General features: G+C 41.2%; 1 long non-coding RNA gene across 2 annotated transcripts; it reads left to right on the top strand.

Annotated features, from left to right (window-relative positions):
- Positions 1 to 10,486: 10,486 nt before the first annotated feature.
- Positions 10,487 to 20,526, top strand: LOC129359854 (uncharacterized). 2 transcript variants are annotated; one of them, XR_008605958.1, is made up of 4 exons: positions 10,487 to 10,595; positions 15,918 to 15,958; positions 16,970 to 17,108; positions 19,815 to 20,526. It is a non-coding gene; the product is annotated as an uncharacterized LOC129359854 (long non-coding RNA). The 2 variants fall into 2 exon arrangements; XR_008605957.1 differs by lacking the exon at positions 19,815 to 20,526 and having other exon boundaries at positions 16,970 to 17,348.
- Positions 20,527 to 22,839: the final 2,313 nt, after the last annotated feature.

The following is a 22,839-nucleotide window of genomic DNA, read 5'->3' as shown; positions in this document are numbered from 1 at the left end:
AGGGTGGCGGGGTTCTTTTGGGCTAAACTAAATTTCTGGGGTTTTGTCCTGATAGGTGAAATGTTGTTTCACACTGTGAGACGTTTTCCATCAGGGTCTCAGAGTGTGTAATGTGTCAGACCTGGAATTTTGGCTTCTTTTTACAATTTTACTTGATTCTCCACATAGTCACATTCTTGAAACCACTGTTTTCTTGCAGCAGCAGGAAAAAACAAAACAAAATCAATTTGATCCAGCGAGCCAAGAAATATAATATCATCCTTAATCACTTGTCATTCAATACATAACTTACTTCATTTTTGAAGGTGCGTCATTGGGATTTTCTGGCCGTGCATCAATGTTTCTGGTAAACCAAATAAATGTACTGAGAAAAGTCAATTAAAATTAAACATCCATAAATCAGTACTCTTCTGACACAGTTCCACATTAACTTTTCTAAACTCTAGTTATGTAAATGAGTAATCGGCGGTGAAGTGTTGCCAGCAAAGCTGATGTTTATTCCAGTTTAAGCAGACTGACTGTAACTAAAGGCATTGACAAATGGAGCTTATTTCTGAATTTAAAATCTCGTCCTGTTTATTTGACCTTTTCTCAAGTTTATGTTTTTCAAACAAAACAAACTTTCTGTCAGAATAAAAACTATATTCTCGAAATCTAAATCCGTTGTTTGCAGAGTCTTTAGTTTCTGGTCTGTACAGTAGGAGGATTACACAGAGGGTTGTAGATGGATTAGCTTCAAAATATCTCCAGTTATTAAAAGATTGTTTGTTTGATGTCATCTTCGAAGAATAAGAAACAAACCTAAATAAACAAAGAAAAAAAAAAGAATAAAGTCCACCAGGATTATAATTTTCACGTGCCACGCTTATGTTAATCGTCTTCAACATAACTTTTTAATCATCTGTAAAGTGACATAAGGAAGCTGACAGAAAGCAAGACTTGGGATAACGTTGACATTTCAAACTTCTGCCGATCCTCTGCAGAAATGAAAACATCCCGCGTCGGCCCTGCATCTGATTTATGGTCTCCCCTCTCGGGCTCCTCACCCAGTCCGGCCAGTTTGCTGAAGCAACAGCATCGCAGCCAGGTTGTCATGGTGCCTGATTGTCCCGTATCATGTCACACGCCCCGTCGCAGCCAGACGTCCCCCCACACTCCACCCTTACAGCCAGTCGAGTGCTTGTTTTGACATTCGGCGCAGCAACAACAAGACGCTGGCAAAGGCGGTGGAAGCTGGTGTCGCCGTGGCTCCTCATACCGCTGCAGCTCAAACATATGCAGGGGTGAAAGTGATTGATACCTTATCTTAAACACATTGAGATGTCTCATGTCAGGGTTCCTGATGTGATTACTCTTCTACAGAAACAGCAACAGAAAAAAATCAGGTAACCATAAAAACCTTCATTTCCCGTTGCCAGGACATCTGCAACAGATTTGACACAGGAATGGATGGATTAATTCAGAGTAAGAAGAAAACACTCATTAGCATCAACAGAAGGTGGTATTCATCAGGATGTGCCTCATTAAAACAACCACAGAAATAAAGTTGTTGCACATGACATGACTATGAGGCATAGATGAAGTATTTTCACATTGTGTCCAATATGATATTTATTACACAGGACACTCTCAAGCCGTCTGTTAAATATACATCAAGAGGTGACAATACCGTCCTTTAAATTTGAAGCGCATTTGTTTTTGCTTGGTGATGAATGAAGGAGGCTTTCTAAGATATCTCAGATGTCGCACGGGCGGCAGGAAGCTGGAGAGGTGACTGCTGTTAATGCGGGGAGCTCCTGCCTCCGTGGCGGGAAGCCCTCTGGGGCGGCGGGTGTGAAAGGGAAAGCCGGGGAGGAGGCTCAGAGGCCAGGCTCGCTCACTCGCCAGCATGGGGTCTCATCACTCTCTCCACACTTCTGCTGTCAGAGCTTTTGTTTCAGCCGCATTGCTCGGCCGCAGGGTCCCGCTTCCCAGGTAACGGTGAGCTGCTGAGCTGGCTCTTCTGAGCAAAAACAGTCTGAACGAGCACTGGGAAAACGCGGTTCACCTCGGAGGAAGCGGCTACAGAAAAGACCCGAGCCGGGTCTCAGAGCTTTTCTCATGTCGTCACTGCTCCAATTAGCTATTATTCAGGAATCTTTCCTTAATGCGATAGAAACAAGTGTAATAAAAATTAGGTCATCTAATGCAAATCTACATTTCATGCATCAGGAAAACCTTCCTGTAATAATTTGCCAATTTTTGAAGCATTTTTTTTCTCTTGCTTTTCTTGTTTGTTTGTTGTTGTTTTTTCCAGGATCATAAAGCACACCCACTTCCAAATGACCTCTGATGAGACGGGAAAACAAGTCTGATATAGCGAAGAGGCGGCACAGCGTGATGCTGCTGGATCAAAGATCTGTGCCAACTCAGGTCGGTTTGGTACCTGTCACAGCCGTAAGAGATCATTAAAACATAAAAAGCATCATCTTCCCCTGCAAAATACTAAACATTTTAAGTGCATGTTTATGTTTTATATCGGGTAAAATAAAAAATGTTAAATGACATGTGATAGGGCTACACCAACCGGCCATTTGTGTAGGTACATCTTGCTAGTGTCAGGTATGGACCCACTTTTGTTTTCTATACCTTTGTTTTTGTTTTTTGTGGTCCATATTGATATGATAGTGTCACACAGTAGCTGCAGCCGGTCAGTAGCAGATGTGCTGAGCAAATCGCTCATATAGGCCACATCCAAAAGGGTGACCAGGTAGATTTAGGTCTGTTGGAGTGCAGTTTAAGAAACCAGTTTCATCTAAACATTGCATGGTGCAGTATTAGTTTTACAACCGTCAGAAGACGGGTACCGTCTGGTCATAAAGAGAAGAACCTGGTCAGTGGAAATAGCATGGATGCACAGAACTGCTGGATATTTCTGGATATTTACACTTTCCTTTACACCAATATCTATAAACCTGAGAGGTGATCGTGCATTAACATCCCGGCACCAGCAGTCATGTTAAGTTTGAAGTCACCTGTATCCTGAGTCTGAACTTCACACCTCATTACCTTACCTTAGTACCTTAGTGCTGCAAAAACATCCAAACTGTTTAACACACAATTTAGGATCTGAATCACTTTGGAGGGAGTCATTTAGGAGACTAATTCATTTTTCGTGATATACTGTACAGTAGAGTGGTTTTCTTCACAGCTGTAAGGCTCTCCAGTTTGGATATTTGATGCTGTCTCCTCCGATTTGTGACTTTTCTTTGGTTTCTCTGGCTTCCTTTCCCTCCCTCATACGTGTTGGATTGATGACTCTCTAGTGTCCCTTAGGACTGACTGCTTGTTTGTCTTTGGTGACCCTGACACGTACGGGCAGTTTGTCTGGGGTCCATTGAAAATATAAAAAGAGTATTTTTCTTCTTAATTATGTTTCATTTAGCTGTATGGTATAAGCAGCGACAGAATCCGTCGGAGTGAGTTGAATAAACTTTGTATTTAAGTCATTCCTGTCTGCTCCTGAATCAATTTGTGAAAGTTAAAGCGGAAAAGTTTGTGTTTACACCTCCTCCGATCATCTCTGCTGAAAAGATGCTGCATAATAACAGGTTGCGTGCCTGAATCCTCCACAGACCGAAGATGGATTTTAACAACGTTGTGTCTTCTGCTTTCCTTCACACGTTTCAATTTGCGTTCACTGACTAGTCACATTTTCAGCTTACCCCCTGGAGTCCTAGCATAAAGGGGCGGGGAGGTAAGCTCAATAAAAAGAAAAATGGCACGTTGGACATTTCTGCAGGGACTCATGCTGTGTTTTTTAAATGTTCCTCTATTTTTTTTTTTTTCATTTGTTTGTTTTACATGTTTTAGCGTTCGCTCAGTAATTATCTCTGCTTTAATTGTCATCAGCAGAAATTGAAATGCTCTCTCTGTGAACACGATTGCCTGTTCTTTCAAGACTTTTCTTTCATTTTTAACTTTCAGGCCCCGGTAAGTAGAAAACCTTTTTTTTTTTTTTTTTTACTTTGACTAAATTGCACTCAGCAATCAGGTACAAACTTGAGATGTGTTTTTTTTATTACTATTTTGTGCTCTCTAGTTGGAATTCTGGTCTTTATTCATACATCCCATTTTTACTGGGTTGTTACATGTTGAAATGATGTTCTGGGAATAAAATCCAGGAAAAAAACATAAACCAGCTCAGGATCCGGTGAAAGTCAAAGACGATGCTTTGATCAGAAGCTGCCACCATGTGTTTCTGAGTCAATGGCAGCATTCTGATACGATAGTGTCACACAGTAGCTGCAGCCGGTCAGCTACTGACCGGCTGCAGCTACTGCATTTATCTTTATCTGCCCAGATAAAGTGACCATTGAACATTACATTAACACAAATATTAGTGTTTAAATGAGGAAACGAGTGCACACTCTTGACCGTCACCGATCTAATGACTGAAAAGCCCTGCAGTGCTTAATGATCCCAGTGATGCATGTTGTATCATCTCTTTTCTGCTGCAGGTCCAAACTGCATTCATTTCGGTTCTGGTTTAACTGATCTAAAATCTTACTACAGGTCAGATTAATGATTTTACAACTCCATTTCATTTAAGAATGTGCCCTAAAAAAAAATTTTGTTTTGTTTTGTTTTGTTTTAAACCTTTTTATCTTTCATTATTAGAAAGGCGGGAAATAGCAGGTGGTTCACCAGGATTAGGCCAGACTTTGAAAAAGGTTTAGGCAGTAGCCCAGAGCAGCGAGGTTTGGGAGGATGGCTCCAGCTGAAAAATAGTATTTTCTGTATACTGCTTATGTTTTTCAAACATTGGATCTCATATTAAAGTCATGGGCTCATTTTGCATGCATGAAATATTTTAAAATGATAATGTTTTTGGGACCAACATGGAATCAACCGCCAGACGCTTTCCCTCAGTTTGTACCTGCAAATGTGCAGACCTACCTGTTAATGTTGTATGATTTGCATGGAAGTTTGTTTTTCTCTCTTGGGCGGGGCGTAAGGCACAAAGTGGCCCATATTTGACTAAATTCTGCTGTGCACTTACCAAAAACAAAATTTTATTGAATTTATTTGTGCAAAACCTGAATGCTTCATATAAAAAAAAACAAAATATAATTTAAGTTAAGAAAATGTAATGAGACATTAAAGGAAGGCAGAAAAATACCCAAATGCGCATTGCTTTTCTCTGTAGATCAGTCTTCTAAATAATGATTTTTACCTGTAAGTGAGGGAAAAAAAAACATCCAAGCAAAGGTAAGATTCCAATTCAAAAGGTTAAAGTTCAAGTGACCTTTTGAGTTTGTGTCGTGAAGAGTTTCTCCGGCCTCGGCTTAATGCGATCAAATTTGTTTTGCGTCTTCACGCCCGCGCTCCTCAGCTGGCAGAGAGATGTCTGCTAAATCACCGCTTCCTTTTTCCTTTCCCAGTTCAGCTTTGTGTTTCCTCAAAGGCCCTGAGCAAAGAGACATGAACCTTAATTGTCGCGCTTTATCGGGGGAATAAAGGTGGGCCGGGCAGCAGTTTGAGCTGCCTTTATGACACTACAAAGTGTGACAGAGTTACAGAGAGATAATTGGCAGAGAGTGGAAAGGCTGATGGAATGAAAGGAGCGAAAGAGACGAGAAGGGGGCAGGAGGAGGAGGGGGGGGGCAAAAAAAAGATGTCAGCCAAATCGGTAGAAGTAAAAACTCAAGCAGATGAAGTTGCTCCTTTGCCTCAAGCTGTCCAGATTGTTTGCCAAGAAAGAAGTTTAGTTCCTTCAATATGCATGAAATAGATAGTTAGTTTTGACTTCCAAACACAATTTATTATCCAGTTTTATCTAAAATGACATCCACTTTCAATGGATTGCTTTTTTAAATTCAAACCAAATAAAAAGTTTATTTCATAGTGTTCAAATTAGAAACAGAAGTGTATCCTGAAATTAAAAATTAAATGTTTGCAGAGTTAACTGTGTGATATTCATCAGATTCTTTGTTTTTTTTTTTTTTCTGGTGCCATTTTAAGGCTTTTTAATTCGGGGACTGCAGCACACAGCTTGTTAATGACAAAAAATGAATGCTGGCCTCCTTCTCTTACATCTGGACTAATGTGTTTGTGTGATTACACTTTGGCGACATGCAGCAGTTGTAAACAAAAAAAAAAAAAGCATCATTCCCAATCTGCTGTCTCCTTAGCACACTCATTACATTTCTCTTTAAAGGTTGGGAGGCTGTGAAAAATACACCCAACAACAACAAAAAGCATTCCCACAGATCACTTCAGAGTGGACTCTCTTGGACGGTCCCAGTCCCCGTCTTGGTCTCTCCTCTCCACCCTTGACATGAATATATGAGTGTTTTAATGTGCGCGCTGAAAAGGCGGCGCTGAGTTAAGTGGCCTTGTTGCCTCAGCCCAGCAGCGTCCAGCGGGGGGAAGCGGTGGAGGAGAGGCGGGGGTGGATGAAGGAGCGGCCTGCAGCACCATGCCTAATCAGCCTTTCTCGCCAGGGTCAAGACTTTCTGTCTGGGTCCGTGGCGCTCCCTGCCACGGAGGACTCGCCCATTCAGGCGCACAATGTCCCTGTCAGTCCCGACAACACTTCCTGCCTCTGCTGGCTCCAGCCCTCGCAGGGATACACAATATTTCACAGCTCGCGACAATGGCCTGTCTGCCTGCACCCACCATATGGTTACTATGGGCCACAATATTGACACACATCACTAATTATTCAAAGAGCCGAGGGAACCTGAAGGAGGGCTGGAGAAAGGAAGGAGAGAAGACTCCCAGTCAGTTTTCCCACTGTTTAATGTGCACAGATCACACAGGGACGTCTTCAAAAGCTCAGGACAACCGAAAGGACCGACACTTCAATTGAAAGCCTTACATAACATCTAACATTCAGGTTGCTTAAAGTTTAGTAATGACGTTTAAGTGGCTCTGACTGGGTTGAATGAAGATGCTGCTCGGATGCCCCACGTCTTCATTCACATCTCCATTTCCCTTTTCGTCAGATGAAAATGTTGTTGCCTAATTGTAAGTGAAAAAGGCTGCAAAGGGAGCCAGTCTGTGGTCTTTAAAATAATTAAAAATAAATGTTTTGTGGTTCAGCTGAAAGCAGCGTAAAAGGACACCGTCGCTCCCCAGTTCCACTGAACAGCAGCCTTAAATGACTCGTTGACCTCCTTTCTTACTTCATTAAAATGAATCATTAGCTTAGTTTTATTGATGCATTTTCCAATTATTTGTATTTCAAAGTTCAGTTTTTCCCTCTGACAAATCTAGTTTGCATGAAAACATACAAAGCTTTGTATGCCAGATGTTCGACATTCAAACATACTGAGACTTTTTCCATGTAAAATGCGAGTTTTAAGCTGTTTCAGTGGAAAACAGTCAAGTCAAAACAAGTTTGACTTGACTAAACTAAGGCCTCATCGCACCAGTGTGTTCGTATTCATTGCCACATTGATCGCATGAAATGTTTTTCAGGCTATTAAAAAATCTCAGTGAGATCATGAATTGCTCAATGATTCTTTATAGTGTCTGGATAAGATATTTGCAGCTTCTCTTATCACAAATCATTTTTTATTGTTGCAGATCATTTTTTTGCAAATGCATCAGACACTACCTGAGAGATTCATGTACATTTTTTCTGATGCATAAATAAAAGGATAAAACATGCTTTTATTTATTTTACTGGATGAAATAAATAAATAATATTGTGCTGGTTATTTGTATTTTGCAGCACAGTTTTTTTTTTGTAAGTTTTTCATATGATCCTTCATTAATATTGACTCCAGATTTTTTCAATGAACGTGCACATGGCCGAAGGCAGTGGTTCTGTGATGACCAGATCAGGCGGGGGCTTCATTCTTGACATTACATGGAGCTGAAATGATCTTTGTTTCACAGAGAGCGCTCTGAAAATGCAGCATCAATAAAGTTGTGATGAAACTGTTCGTTTATGATGCAGGTAAATACATGGAACAAATTAAATAGTTGTTTTAATGATTTAAAACAGCATCCTCGTGCATTTAAACGAGGATGATGGGTGTCAGAATCTGGCATGGATAAAAGAAAGTCTTTCCTCCCTTTGAATTACCTCTTTATTCAGCTTCCCCTCAAACTTTGATCAGATATTTAGAATCCATATTAACCTTTCAAATGCGATAGTTACCCATTTCAATTTTCAATTGAAATGTCAGTGCTGTGATTCTGAGAAGAAATATATTTTATGATACATTCTGCTCTTACTTTTCTATGCAGTAGGCAGTAGAGGCTTCACTCTTTCTGACAGCTTTTTGAAAGATTTGACTCACAGTTAATGATCCACTTTGTATGAGAGGATCTGCATTGGGCTGCATCATTAATGTTCAAGTAACACCGCTTTTGGAAATCCTTTGAGAGCGATAGGACAAAATCAAACAGTAATAGATAGATTTGAGTTTTCTATCTGGTTTCCGCCACAGTGCTGTCTGTTTCCACCAAAACCAAATCATTGCTAATTTTCAGGCTTAATATTCACTGAAGAAAGTCAATTAATTACCTGTTGACTGCTCTGCTGTGAAATTGTTCCGGGATTGTTTAATTGAGCTTTGCTGCCTGCTTCAGCGTATTATTATTATCATTATCATTATTATCATTATTATTATTATTATTATTATTATGGTGCAGTTTGAACTGAACATCATCAGTTGAACAGCACCTCACGGGCTTGACAGGAGGGGAAGTTTCTGACAAAAACAAAGAAAACCTACAAGTTTTGACATTTTCCAAATTCAGATTCAGGAAATGTCACAAAGGCTCAAATGTATTTAAAGTGATGTGAAAATTCAAACTGATCTGGTTTTTTAAGTCAACCGTGTATTTATGACTTTTCTGTGCTGTAATATCTGCTGAAAATACCTCAGCTGTGTACTGACTGTTTGAAAGTGATAATTCCTTGTTGATGATTGCGGTTGTGGTCCACAACTCTACAAATACTTGGGGTTCACTGCAAGTCGTGTGTTATTTCTATTTCTGAATCCTAAAATTATCTCTGATCTGCTCTCATCAGCAATTTAATCCTTTACAGACATTGCATATTTGAGTCTAGAATATTTGGTGAATTTTCATTGGTTTCTTACTACATTGCTACATCCTCATGTGTAAATTGACTCATGCAAAAGTATCTGCCAATTGCATAAATACAAAGTTGAACAAATGAATGGAGGTCTTTTGATAAGTTTTGAAACCTCATCACTGTGAGGTAGTTTAACTAGTTGGCTTAAATAAAGAAAATACATTTTTTATAGTATTTTATATCCTAACTTTTTCAAGAATACTATGTAACCAGGTGAAAAATGGATACCTGTAAATATATGTTTTGTGAACCCTGTTATGCTTTTATTTCACGTTTTGGTTGTAATTCTTGCTTAAAATTTCAGTGAAATCATAAATTTATCAGCAGCGAATTTATGATTTCAATTAATTTTGATTAATTGTGATTCAAAATTATAAATTTTGAATTTATGATTTCTGTCTCATTTAATACAGGGCCTTTGGGAATATTTAACATGGAATTTAACTTTAGACATTTGGGAGGATTTCCAACCCGCCTGGTAGAAACTTTAAGGGGAGCTGAGCGAACAGTCAGCAGGTGGTAGCAGGTGGTTAAAGCGGTTAAAAAACAAATCTGAAAATTTGTGAATAGTTAGTTACTGTTAGAATCGTTTAAGGCTTTACCTGTCACACTGCAAATATAGTTTTATCTCTTCCTCAATTCATGAAAATATGTTCCAGATATTCTGGAATCCTTGCGTTCTGGTTTTATAAAAATTTAAGTCTTGTTAAGAATATCTTAGTTTGGAAATATATGACAGTCTTTAAGGACTTGGATCTGCTTTTTTGCATATGTTCTGCAGAGAAACTTTGTATTAAATGACTATTGATGTTTTTTTTTTTGCACTTAATGAACGGTAAAGTAATATCTGTATTTCAAGACTTTATTTACTGTGGTCTAAAATGTACATCCATCATAGAATATATCCAGTTTCGTTGTCTCTCCATCCATTCATTTATTTGTCCATCCATGAATTGGTCCGTTTTTCTCTATCCAAACACGCATGCGTACTGACGTCTTCTACACTTTTATCTTATCATAATTGTCCAGTTGTTTGTCCAGCCCACCTAAGATCTTTTTTAATCCATTAATTTTTTTTATTTTTTTTCTTTCTTTTTGAAGGACCAACTTAGTAGTAAAATTATTCCTCATAAATTCTCAGTTAACGAGGGAAACTCCTTCCACAGAGCCTCTTTATCAGTTTTTTTGCCAGGTGACTGTTAAGGAGTTTAGTGAAAAGTAGATTTCAACCATTCTGCATTTATCCATCACATAAATGCTGCTTTCACTGCCATAGTTTTAGTTTACATGTTTTATTTTGTATTCTTTATATATTTTAGCACGACTCTTATTCTGAAAGGTCAAAATAGGAAGTGGAATCCAGCATGTTGCTAGGTAACCAGAGACGCTTGCGATATGTTAGCGTACCTTTAGCAAGTGACTGTAGAAAGGTCATTGAGGTTTAAAAATTGATTTAATAACCTAATTTGTAACTCCAGAGGAAGGGTCAGCCAGCGAGGTATGTTTATATGTTTTATGTCCATATTGTGTTCGTGACACCATGTCACTTTAGTTCATGTTGTATTTAGTTCCACGGTGGTGTTGGTGTCAGTGAAACAAAGTGACGCTGTAACCAGATGGAAGTGATAGAAAGCTGCTTTTAATTCGCTAAGTGAGGGCGACTGCATTCATGGGCAACACACGTGCTGTTGTTGTCAACCGAAGTAATGTGAAAAGACCCGGATGATGACGAGGAAAGACCCCGGATGGATGCTTCTTCTACTACGTCAGCCAAGAACGGCGGTGACGTCAAAAGCTATAAAGATATATTAACAGAAGCTCTGCAATATACTGGGCAGCACGGTGGCACAGCACGTAGCCTGATGCCTTGCAGTCGGAAGGTTCCGGGTTCGAGACCAGCTCAGGACCTTCAGAATGTATGGAGTTTGCATGTTACTCCCTGTGCTTGCGTGGGTTTCCTCCGGGTGCTCCGGTTTCCCCCACACTCTAAAACATTGCGGTAAGGTAAGTATTCCTCCTTCTGAACTGTCCTTAGTGCGTGAATGTGTGAGTGAAAGGAAATAATGAATGGATAGGTTTTTTTATGATTGGACATTTGATCATTGAAACGTCATGAAATTTGCATGCTTTGACTGGCGCTTTCCGAGAGGAGTTTGTCCATGGACAAACTCCGCTCTGCTTTTCTACGGTACAATTACTAAACGAACAAAGGAGCAAAAGTTACTCAGTTCTTTTTGCTTGATTTGCAACATATGCACGATTTGATAAATCCGTTTTTCTAAGTTTTAATGGCTCCAGTGGCCTTTATTTGAAAGGGCTCAGACAGAAAAGTGGGAAGACAAACGAAGATGACGAGCAAAGAGCCCGGATGCTTCTTGAACGTCATCAGCCCAGAACAGCCCAATTGTCCCATATTAAATTCTCCCATGTTAAATGTTAAATCCTCCTATATGGTACATATGGGAGGATTTTACATAGAACATTTTATATCCTGAATAGGACAAATCATGGGCCATTTTAATGATATGTGATGACATCATAATGTCATCACATATTGTATATCATTGTATACCATTAAAGTCCTAATTTATTTTCTTAGGAATAACGTAAGGAAGACATTTCTAGAAATTTTACAGTTTCTAAAGAACTTTTCTGGAAAGGGCAAACAGGGATTGTTTCACATAACTCTTTTCATGTGAACAACGTTTGTGTGAATCTGATTGTAAATCCACTATATATTATGTGGCATTAAAGCTGGAACTCACGCTCCTGATTCTGATCCTAAATATATTGGGTGTCAAAACTGGAGAAGTAAACATAATATAGAAGGCATTCTAATAATTAAGTGGAATTTATTCCTGTTTGAAATGAGCAATGCCTCATTTTGGGAGCTTTCATAGAAAGCAAACAAAAGGTGTCGTCGAAAATAAAGATTCCTTCATTAGATATTAAATTATCTATTTTAAATATGAAACGACAGCAGTTTCAAGAACCTCTCACTTCATTTTCGCCCCAAATATAATCAGAGATCCTTCTGTCGCTGATCTCGTCTCGTCATTGCACACTCCCCCGGTTGGCCCTCGCAGAATTCCCTGTTTCCCATCCTGGCTGCCCCCCGAGTGGTGGGAATGTTCTGCTGTGCAGCAGGCCATGACAGGCCCATGTAGGGGCCGGCCTCAGTGAGGCGCTCCACGGAGCAGTGATTGACGGCACTCACTGAGGGAGGTGGGACACCTCGTCTGTCAGTCATGACAGCGCCGGAGTTAACGATGTGGCACAAGAGTCGTCTAACGAGCCCGCGTCCCCTTCTCTCTGTTCTGGTTCTCGGCACCTCAGAAAAGCTTGCTTGTTGGTAGGGGGGCGAAGGCTGCCGCCCGGGTCCAGATGTTCTTGAGCTTTTTCCGTCTCTCTTCTGGCTCGCTGTGATGCGCCGTGACACATCTGTCCGGGCAGAGGTGTGCCATATTGCTTCCCATCTGCCACAGGCAACCCTCGTATCCGTGCAGAAATAGAGGCGCGCATATGCACAGTGCCCAGAAAGTGCCCATTCCAGCCATTGCCATAAACTGTGTAATTCATGGGTGTGAAACAGCAGGTTTTTAAGGGCGCTCAGAGGAACGGAGCAGAGCTGGAACCTTTGGCAGCTGACGGACAGATTTTCTGCTCCTGGTAGCCACATGAAACTCAGTGAACAGAGTGGCAGTGAAGACCTACTGTTGCAAAAAAAAAAAAAAAAAATACAGGCAAACCATGTCAGTCTCACTCCTTCTTTCCATCTGAGGTACTGTGTCCTTGCACAGCTCACCATCTGTCTCCTCTCTGTCTCGGCCTCGGCCTGTCTTCCTGCCTGAGCCAGGGGGGCAGTAGTGAAAGCGAATGTCACCGCTGTCCCAATGTTACGTAGGGGAAATTGACTCCTTAGCCTCGGTGCTGTCAGCAGCCATATGCTGATGTTTTCATATTCCAGCGAAACGAGGAGAGGGACTCGTAAAGACCTCAAAAAAGTCAGAATTACAACCCCGGCTACCGCTGCCGAGGAGAGGCCCCTTCTGTCACGCCGCGAGCACCATTACCTCCCCAATCCCTCAGTCCCAGAAAGTGGCGCGGGCTTCTGGAGCGGCACATCCACGCCAGCTTTTTGCTCATAGTTGGACTTTTTTAAACACGTTGTTCCATCGGAGGGTGATTCAGCTTGCTTAGCGTCTCTTATTTATTTAAACATTCACAGCTGGGACAAGGGTGACGCGCTGCTCTGTGGTTGTGCTGATTTTGGCTTCAGGAGACATCACAGTCTTTCTCTACAAGGACCACAAAGCCATAGGCAGCATTTCCAGCTTATCTATATTTCATGCTTTTATCTGCTCTCAGCATTTAATTAGGCAGTTAGCAGCTCATTAAATTCTACTGGGACCAAACTTTTAAAGCGTTGCAAAGTTGTGCTGATATTGAGCTTTTCCAGTTGAGGGAGGCTTTTAATTACCTTGCGTCCATAAGTTATTGTCGATTAATGATGTCTTTGTGCTTTAGCACGACTGTTTTAATATTCTGGTCTGATCTGTGTTTCTTCTTGCTGAGACAGACGGTCTAATGGAGAGTTCTTCAATGAAAAACTTCCACTAGCAGAACGGATACTTTTAAAAGCCTGTTGTTGTTTGGATAATAAAATTGGAGAAAAAGCAAAAGAAAAAGGGAAACTAAGCACTTTGTGTCTTGTCTGTGCCTTTCACAGGATTCATATTGTGACATCAAATTATGGACGTCAATTGATAGATGAGTTTTGTTTAAAACCGAACGACTAAACTAAACAAAATGTTCACCAGTAACTATTGACATCTGCATGAAGGGAATAACAATTAGTCAGAAAACATATTGTTATTTAGCCAATGTGGCATATGGCGGTGGATCCCTACATTCTCCTCGCCCAGCTCGTCAGATTGCAGTTGTACCACACTCTTCGTTTCTGGATGACTGGATTGAACTGTGATCCTGGAGCTGCTCAGAGATTGGGATGTTGTTTTTATCACTGTGTGCGGTAGACAACTTCCTCCCTGACTTGTCTGCAGGGTTTCTTTGTCTTCATGCTGCTGTTGAGGCCTTCATGGAGCGCCTGAATTTATGCTGAGATTAAATCACACCGCGGTCGATCCTGTTTGTTTTTCTAATTAGGCGGCTTCTGAAGGCAATTGGTCATACTTGAATTTATTTTAGCGCGTCGACGTTTTTATGTGAAAATATAAAACTATTCATCGTTTTGTTTACACCTGACTATCATGCATTAGATCTTGTTTTATCCATCACATAAAATCCCAATAAAACACTCTGAGGTTAGTGGTTATAGAGTGAGAAAATGTGAAAATATTCAAGTGGGGTAAACCCTCTTTTGCAAGTCACTGTCCCAGTTCTCCTCCTCAGCATGCTTGTTGGCGTTTCGCGCGGCTTTCACTTAATCGGTAGTAACAGCTAATGGGTTGGGAAGCCATTAAGAGTGTGCTCTGGACTTCACTTCGTAGCCTGAAAGTGAGACAGATGATAACAAGTGGCTATTTTGTGCACCGCCTACACAGCAGAAAGGCATTCTTGCTCCTCCATCGTCAAAGGGATTGCTTCAACAATCCAGTCAGGTCGGTGGACCTGAAGGTCCCATGTGAGCCAATCAGGCGGCTTATGTAAGGGCTTCTGAAAATGGCGGCGGCGGCCGGCCACAGGGATGTGGCTTGTTGCTGGTAATCGGCGGCGAGGCGTTGTGCGGCGTGCGGCAGGCAGATGCTTGCTCCAGCTGGTGCTGGGGGGTGGGATTTATCGCCCGGTTGGAACGTGGTCCTCACACCCCTACGCCGTGCTGGCCACAGTAGCAGCGTTTAATGAGTCACGAATTGCCTGTTTGTCTTCTGCTCCCCGCTGTTTCTGCTCTCCCCCTTCCAGAACAATCCCTGAAACACATGCTGCTGCGCTCCGCAGAGCAGCCAGACAGACAGCCTGAGCCAAACCGTTGTAAAGAACAAAGTTGTCATTTTTTTATTTCTTCCGATTTTTTGTGGGTCTTTTTTTTTTTCTTTTTCTTCTTGGGTGTTCATCTAAGAGAGGGACGGGTTGTTTTGTAATAAAGCTGCCTTTTTAGATGCTGCGCCTGACCTCGCCAATATGTCTACCCTGAGAAACCAGTGCCCATTTGAAGCCCCTGACAAACACATAAATGGCTCTATAATTGGGCCGCTTTGTTGTGCGAGGCGCGGGCTCGTCTGAAAGTGCTGTTCAACACTTTGTGGTAAATGGAGTTGCATTACGACAACACATGGCCGTTACTAAAGGAGCCGAAACTGGCAAGCAGATAAGACAGGAACAGGTGGTGTTGACATGGAAATGATTTGTTTTAAGTCGACCGAAAGCTTCGATTTAAAGAAAGAAAGAAAAAGTCTTCCTGAGCAGAACGCAGTTTAATCTTCGAGCCAGCAACAGAGCTGAGTGACTTGAAGAGAGAAAAAGAGCCGGGCTCTATGTCCAAGTTGACACACTGAGATGCTTGGATGACCATCAAATGGACTGGATTCTGCTCAAATACACACATAAAACACATGCAATCACAGAAGGAATGTGTATAACCCATGCACAGGGATGTTCTGCAAGCTGCCCATGCAGAGCTTTGCCTCCGTCTCACCTGTTTAACCTGCTGGGGTGATTTGAAGCTTCTGTAACAAGACAGGTGGCTCAAACACTTGCTGCAAAAGAGAAATCCCTTCTGGAAAGATATATTTTACTGTTAACTTTTTCAGACTTGATGCTGGTCTGTATTTTCTAATTCATTCTGTGTTACCTTTAACAGGAGATGTGGTGTGACCTTGTCTTGGATGTGCTGCTTTTGAGGTAATACTTGAAAATACACAGTTAGTTAGCGAGTCTGAAAATTTTTCTTTCAGACTTGCTTTAATTTTTCATGCCATAAATTCAGGAAGGTATACAAAAGATTGACATTTTTCCATCACACAGTTCCTTCAGACTTGTCGGCTGCATTTTGTTGCCTTTGTTGGCTTATTTTCTATAAACCTGAGAGATGTTTAGGCATAAAAATCTCAGAAGATCAACAGTATCTGAAATGCTCACTATGCCACATCCAAAGTCACTTAGGGCGCATTCACAACAGCTCTGTTTAATCCACTTTAGTTGAACTCTTGTCCGTTTGCCTTGAAAGTCTGGTTCATTTGGGGAGGTGAAAGTGTGCTTTTGATGTGGACCAAAAAATTAAAACTCTGGCCCACCCATAAATATACATTCAGCTGAAATGGTTTGAATGCGTATGTGAACGTCAAGCGGACCGGAGACCGCTGCCAAAAGCAACAAACAGACTGTAGCACAAGGGATTCTGGGTAAATACAACTAAACCAAACTTGTGAATCTAGCGCTAGCCTAGAAATGGCGTGTGCCCTTTTCCCAAAAATAACAGCGAAATTCTACATCAGCTAAACTCTGATGCCACTCCAGTTTTTGTTACATTTTGTGAAATAGGAAATTGCACTCAGTGTTTTCTCCTTAGGATTTAATGCTGTTTTCTGCAATGGTTAGGGTTAGGGTTAAGCAGGTTTTCCACAGGGTTTGCATCATTTGACAGTGAAGAGTGAAAGTGAACTGAAAATGTAACAAATGTTCCAATTTTGGTCCCAAATTGAACCAAGTCTACTGGACTTTCAGGTGTGAACACACTTTCTCCCTCCTTCAGTTTGAACTTCCGTAAGTCATCTTCACCATGTCGAGATGCCTAAATGCAGTCAGTCAGTCATTGCCATGTGACTAACTGATCTGTGTCAACAAACAATTGTCTTAGTGCACATACTAAAACGGCCAGTGAGTGCATAACTACATTGTTCCGTCTTCATGTAGGGAAACGTTCGCAGAGGGACGGAGTAGCCGAGAAGAAGTGATAACCATCCGTGGAATCTTGGCAGCGTCCGGATTCGCCTCAGTGCCGTGAAATCTTCGTTCGGCGGGACTGCCCTTTGTGGTCAACTCTGAGATCTCGGTGTGTCATTCTTCCCATTGTACAGGTCACCGAGACAGAGGCAGCCGGCCTGAAAAGATCCGTGGCGGTGGCGGTGTGGGGGGGGTGAGACAAAGGCTCAAGGCAGCCCATAAATGTCTCCTGTTCAGCTCCAGACCATTGACTCTTTGCCTCCCTGCCAAGCAGGGCCCTGTCAGACCAGCCCCTCTCTCTAACATCTTAATTAGCAGAAAGAACAACATTGCTGGAGCCCGTTTTAGATGAGATAAAAACAAGAAAAGATTAAAAAAAAAAAAATCATCTCTCTTCGACTCTCATTGTCCCCATGTAGTCCGATGGTGTCTTATTCAGGTGAGAACAAATAAAACAACATTCCTACACAAGTCCATGAGGGGGAAAGACGAGCTAGGGCGAAAGCCGTCACTGGCAAGACAGATAGCGATTTAAACGGACAAGTCCTTTTTCTGAAAGCTTTGCGGCAAGCTCCATCTGATTTTCATTTTTCATGATAATGGTGATGGTGATGATAAGGCAGTTTGTATTGTGATGATAATCTGAGTTCCTGGCGTCACGGGGGACACTGCGTGAGGAGACGCTGCATCAGGGTCCACCATGCTGGCTTTGAACCTCTGATGTCTCTCTGACTGATGGGTTGTGTCAGACTGACACTTCTTCAGTCTGCCTACATGTTTCTGTCAATCAGCTGGTTTGATCGTCCCTGTTTGGATTCTCACCAATATTATCACCCCAGTCTCTCTTTTTTTTCTTAAACTCTAACCAAGTAGTAAAATTTGACCTCTGGCACTCCTCATAACCTTCCAAATTTTATTTGCGTGTCCCATTAATCTTTCTGTCTGTTTGTTCCCCATCTTTCCAAATCTTCCCGCTGTCCCTCTTTGTTGCGTTTCTTTTATTTGCAGTTCACATCAAACACTGGGACCAGATTGATTCTCATGTGAACAAGGCTGCAGTAGGGGGCAAGAGACCCCTTCCCCAGACTTTGAAGATCCTTCCCATCCTGTGAACCATTCTGCACAAACACACACACACACACACACACACACACACACACACACACACACACACACACACACACACATACACACACACACACACACACACACACACACACACACACACACCTCTTCTCTGCAAGTCCAACCTTTTAATTGCACCTTTATTTTCGGATTATTTTACCGTGTGTAGACTAGAGTAGTATTTAAAGAATGTACAATCCCTCCCGAGTCATCAGTTATTTGTCAAAGACGTTATGTTCTGTTTCCCACAAATACAACACAAAGACTAAATCAAGCTGTTTATTTGCAAAGTTAACAGATTCCACTGGGCTTGTAACAGTCTGTAACATAGAGGTGGGGCTTTACTCAGTTTGGATGTCTGAGGTATATTCAATGTTTCTTTTGCTATGAATCCAGAGTCGTTGTTCCCAGAGACTGAAGCCAACAGCTAGTCCAACAGGGGTCAAGATAAATGTCAGAGTGGTTCAAAGGAACCGTGTTTTATGTCCGTTTTAATCATCATCATGTTTGCGTTGGGTGATTATTTACGCTGAAGCCAGTCATAATTTACTTGGGAAGTAGAAAAGTACAACCATTCAGCAATTTAACTTTATTTTAGTGATCATTACTTTTCTGTGGTGATGATCACCACAGAAAATTGACCTGGTTCAATTCCTGGGTCACCAGGCTGGGAATTGAACCTGCGACTGCCACCTCTATGCCACCACAGCACCCTAAGACTTGTATCATTTTAAGGTGGTTTGTGTTGGTTTTGGGCCCTCTTGCACAAGTCTCATCGACCAACTAATCTGGATTTTCACTGACTGGGGACACATTCCTGGAATATTATTAACAGCTTATAACTCTTTGACAAAACCTCACTTCAGAAACACCAAACATTTCCATCATACCAAGTGTGCAACATACTGTATGTCGATGCTGCAAACTTTGAGTTTTATCTGGTTTTTGTTTACTTAATCTTTGAACATAATTCTGTCAAGGTCAAGATCAAAATTTATTTAATTTTAATATGTAAATGTCTTTGTGGACGATTCAGTTTAGTAACTATGGATGAAATTTAAACCCTATCTGGTCCTCAAGGTTTTCTTTCTTTGGAAACATCCAAATTAAATAATTGGGTCGTTTAAAAAACCATTGTAGTACATAACATACCGAACAGGCATAGAAATGCTGGGCGTTCCTCAAGGACCAATGAGAGGTACCACTGATTTTAAACTGGGCATTGAAAAAATTGAACTTTATCACAAGTGAAGAATTGACAAGTTTATAATAATTGTTCAGATGAAGACTTTACATCCACAAGGGGTAAAGAAAAAGAAAAAAACATATTAAGAAACAAATGCTTTTTTTTTTGTTGGTGGCAGGTTAATGATGCTTTGATGATAAAATAATTACGACTATACAAGTAACGCAGTCGCAGTAAATGTACGTTGAGGCACCAAATCCTTGTACTTTGTTGGGATTTTAGCTATTTGTTTTGTTTAATTGCATGATGTCATAGAGTTCAAATATGTTGTCATAGTTTGAGCTGCCAGGAGTTCATTGAATTTAACCATATAACAATTTTAGAGGCTTGGAAAATTTTACACCTCCCGTCTAGTCAGGGCTTTGATGAGCCGTCAATAAATCCACCCCATGAAAGTGATCTTGGGATTCTCTCTCTCTCTTTTTTTTTTTTTTGTCCCCACAGGATGGTCAACCATGAAGTTCAGCTCCAGGACAGCCCTCTGCCTCGCTGCGGCAGTATTGTCAATTTCCCGACTGCGAGAAGACCTACAACCCACATAACTTATTTTGTCCAACAGCAACATCTTTTGAGAGAGTGCACGACTGAACCATATTTAACCTTTTGGTGTCAGACCACCCGCCAGTGGCTGGGCCTCTGGCGTCCCATTCACCGTCGCAGCGGCACCAACAAGCTGGCCGAATGTGATATAGAGCTGGACCGGAGGAACCGGGCGCTTTATTCCCCACGAAACCCAAACATCTCTGGAAGAGTTGTTGTTGACCGCGTCACAAAGTCTCCGTGGGCAACAAATGCCCGGGCAGCATAAATTACCTTCAGTTTGAGGTAGGGAGTTTTATGTGGAGAACATTCACAGTCTTCTCTTCCCATAATTGGAAAAAAAAAAAAAAAAAAAGATAAACTTTTACCCAAGTTGCGTCACACTCAAGAGGCTGCAGGAACCACAGCAGGATTTCTGTCATGTTTGATGGTCTTCCATCTGAAAGCTGCAGCATCACAAAAATCTTACTATTACACCTAAGCGAAAAGCCACTCTGTGGGATGTCCTGTGGTGGCCCAGGGGTTCTCGACACGGCCGTCGCAGGTTCGATTCCCGGCCTGGTGACCTTTGCTGCAGCGCAGGTCTTCCCCTTCTCTTGTTACCCACTTTCCTGTCATTTAATTATCAAGTAAAGGCCACTAGAGCCAATAAACCTTTTTTTTTATTTTTAAAAAATGAGGTGACCTGTATTGTTTCTCAATGAATCTGTCAAATGTTTTCTCAACCAATAAATGTATTGCTTTATTTACCAACAACTTAAATTACGTAAAGAACAGTATTTTCTCTGTTTCACTAGTTCTGATTTAAATTACTTAACTTTGTTGGATGACCGCAACATGAGCAGGAATATTTTTCTTCAACATTTAATTTGTCAGATCACTTTTTTGGCTTTTTATATTTCATTTCTTTTTTCCTTTTTTCATTGCTCTGATGTAATATTCTAAGATTAATTTATATTTTTATTAGGCTGTCCCTAAATAACCAATTGAATTATTGGACATAGTATTTTTATGCATTGATTGTGCTGCTTGTTCTTGTAGCGTTTCATGATGAAGCTTGATGGGTCAGGTTGCCAGTCCACCACAGAGACACACAAATCACAAACAACCATGCACACACAAACACACACACACACACACACACACACACACACACACACACACACACACACACGCACACACACCCCCACACACACACACACACCTGTAAACCAATGTAGGGAGGCCAGAGAGGGATGGATGTGTTATCAGGGCAGGGATCTCTATCATATCTGCTAAACTTGTACTTTTTTATATTTTTATTTTTCAAAGACTAACCTGAACTTTATTTGTAAAGCTCAATACATGAAAATGACACAAAAAAATTAAAACATTCTCTCCCCACACTGCAAAATATTTTAGTTTAAACTTGCATTTTAAAAACAATCACACTCATTTCTGTGCACAGAGTCATCAGTTCATATTTTCAGCCGCGGCCGTTCATGAGCTTGTGTAAGTTGTTGGTTCACTTTGTGTTTTTCAACCTGAGTCTATTTCTCCACGATGGCGTTGCCATGTCATGACCTTTGATGATTGACTCTTGGCAGTGATTGACCTGTGGGCTTTGGGACGATCCCATAAGGTCAATAATTACTTTGAGTCCTCAGTGAAGGACGCCTGACCTGGAGCACAGCACAGCAAGGCATGGGCAGTCCCTGGTCGCACTGATAAATGAACAGCAGCTCCTCCTGCTGTATTTCAAAAGGAATTCAGATGACATACTCATAAAATGTTCCCCCCGTTAGCAGAACTGTGAAAGAGCAGAAAAATAGTTTTTCAGGATTGTTCTTTTTAAGTTAATATTACTTCCCCACAGTTATTGAGCTCAATAAAGACTCACTTCGGTCTACAAAAGCCCAAACATTTCAAGATGATTTGCGAGATTGTCACAAATTTCCCTTAGTGCTGTTTAATTCTTGGAGATTTATTGCGCGGTCCGACACAGAGGATGCAGAGCCACATGTGGATGAAGGACAACAGAGAGAAGATAGGAAGTCCAGCGGAGCGGAGATGACAGAGCGACGCAGGAGCTGCGAGGCAGAGGCCGTGACTTTTCCCAGAGACGAACATTAATAATATGACGAGCCACAATGGGAGCCCTGAGATCAGAGAGCTCACCTCCATTGTTCTGCTGTCTCCTACTGACACCGGCCGCTCCGCTGAAGAAAGAATACGGAGAATAGAAGAGCATAACCTGGCTGCTCACCATGCCTCTCCTTTTAAAGGGCGTAATGGCCTGCCGTCCTTTTAAAAGTGCGCGTTTCTGAGAAACGACGTGCCGAGACGCTGGACTGGGAGACTCCATCAAAGCTGGACCGTCTGCAGAGATTATTGTCAAACATTTAAAAACGTTCACCGAAGCAAATCCCTCCTCTGTGGCGATTTAAATATGGCTTACTGTGTGCCTACATTTGTGTTTGTTTTATTGTTTTCCTTTGCTTTTTTGTTTTAAATCGTTTTTAAAATCTCAGTTATCAAGCAGATATTTGTTATTGACACAATGTCCAAAGTGTCAGTGAGTAATGCCGATTTGGGTTTTCATGGAAAACCAGTACTGACCATTTGCAAATCGTAATTTCATAGCACTATCTTGTATTTGCTTATTTTGTTTCCAGTTGTGGTCAGGTCGGAGGCCGGTGTTTCAAAAGTCAACTCCAAAGTCTTTATGCTTTCAAGATGAGTATAAAGTCATTACGTTTGTGATTCACAAAGATCTCTGACTCCTACTGATCAGAATTTGAAGAAGCTTTGGTCGGAATAATAATCAAGCTTTTAGCTGCTTATTGAACAAAATAACACTTTACGGGCCAAGTGAAAGATGTAAAAGAATCCATCATTAAAGAAGAAAGCAAAATTCCTCTTTATTTTAGAGTGAAAGAGAAAGGAGCAG

The sequence above is a fragment of the Poeciliopsis prolifica genome, unplaced genomic scaffold (assembly GCF_027474105.1).
Source record: "Poeciliopsis prolifica strain line A6 unplaced genomic scaffold, Auburn_PproV2 SCAFFOLD005, whole genome shotgun sequence".
Lineage (NCBI taxonomy): Eukaryota > Metazoa > Chordata > Actinopteri > Cyprinodontiformes > Poeciliidae > Poeciliopsis > Poeciliopsis prolifica.
The sequence above is the reverse complement of the archived record's forward strand: the minus strand, read 5'-3'. Positions and strand labels throughout refer to the sequence as shown.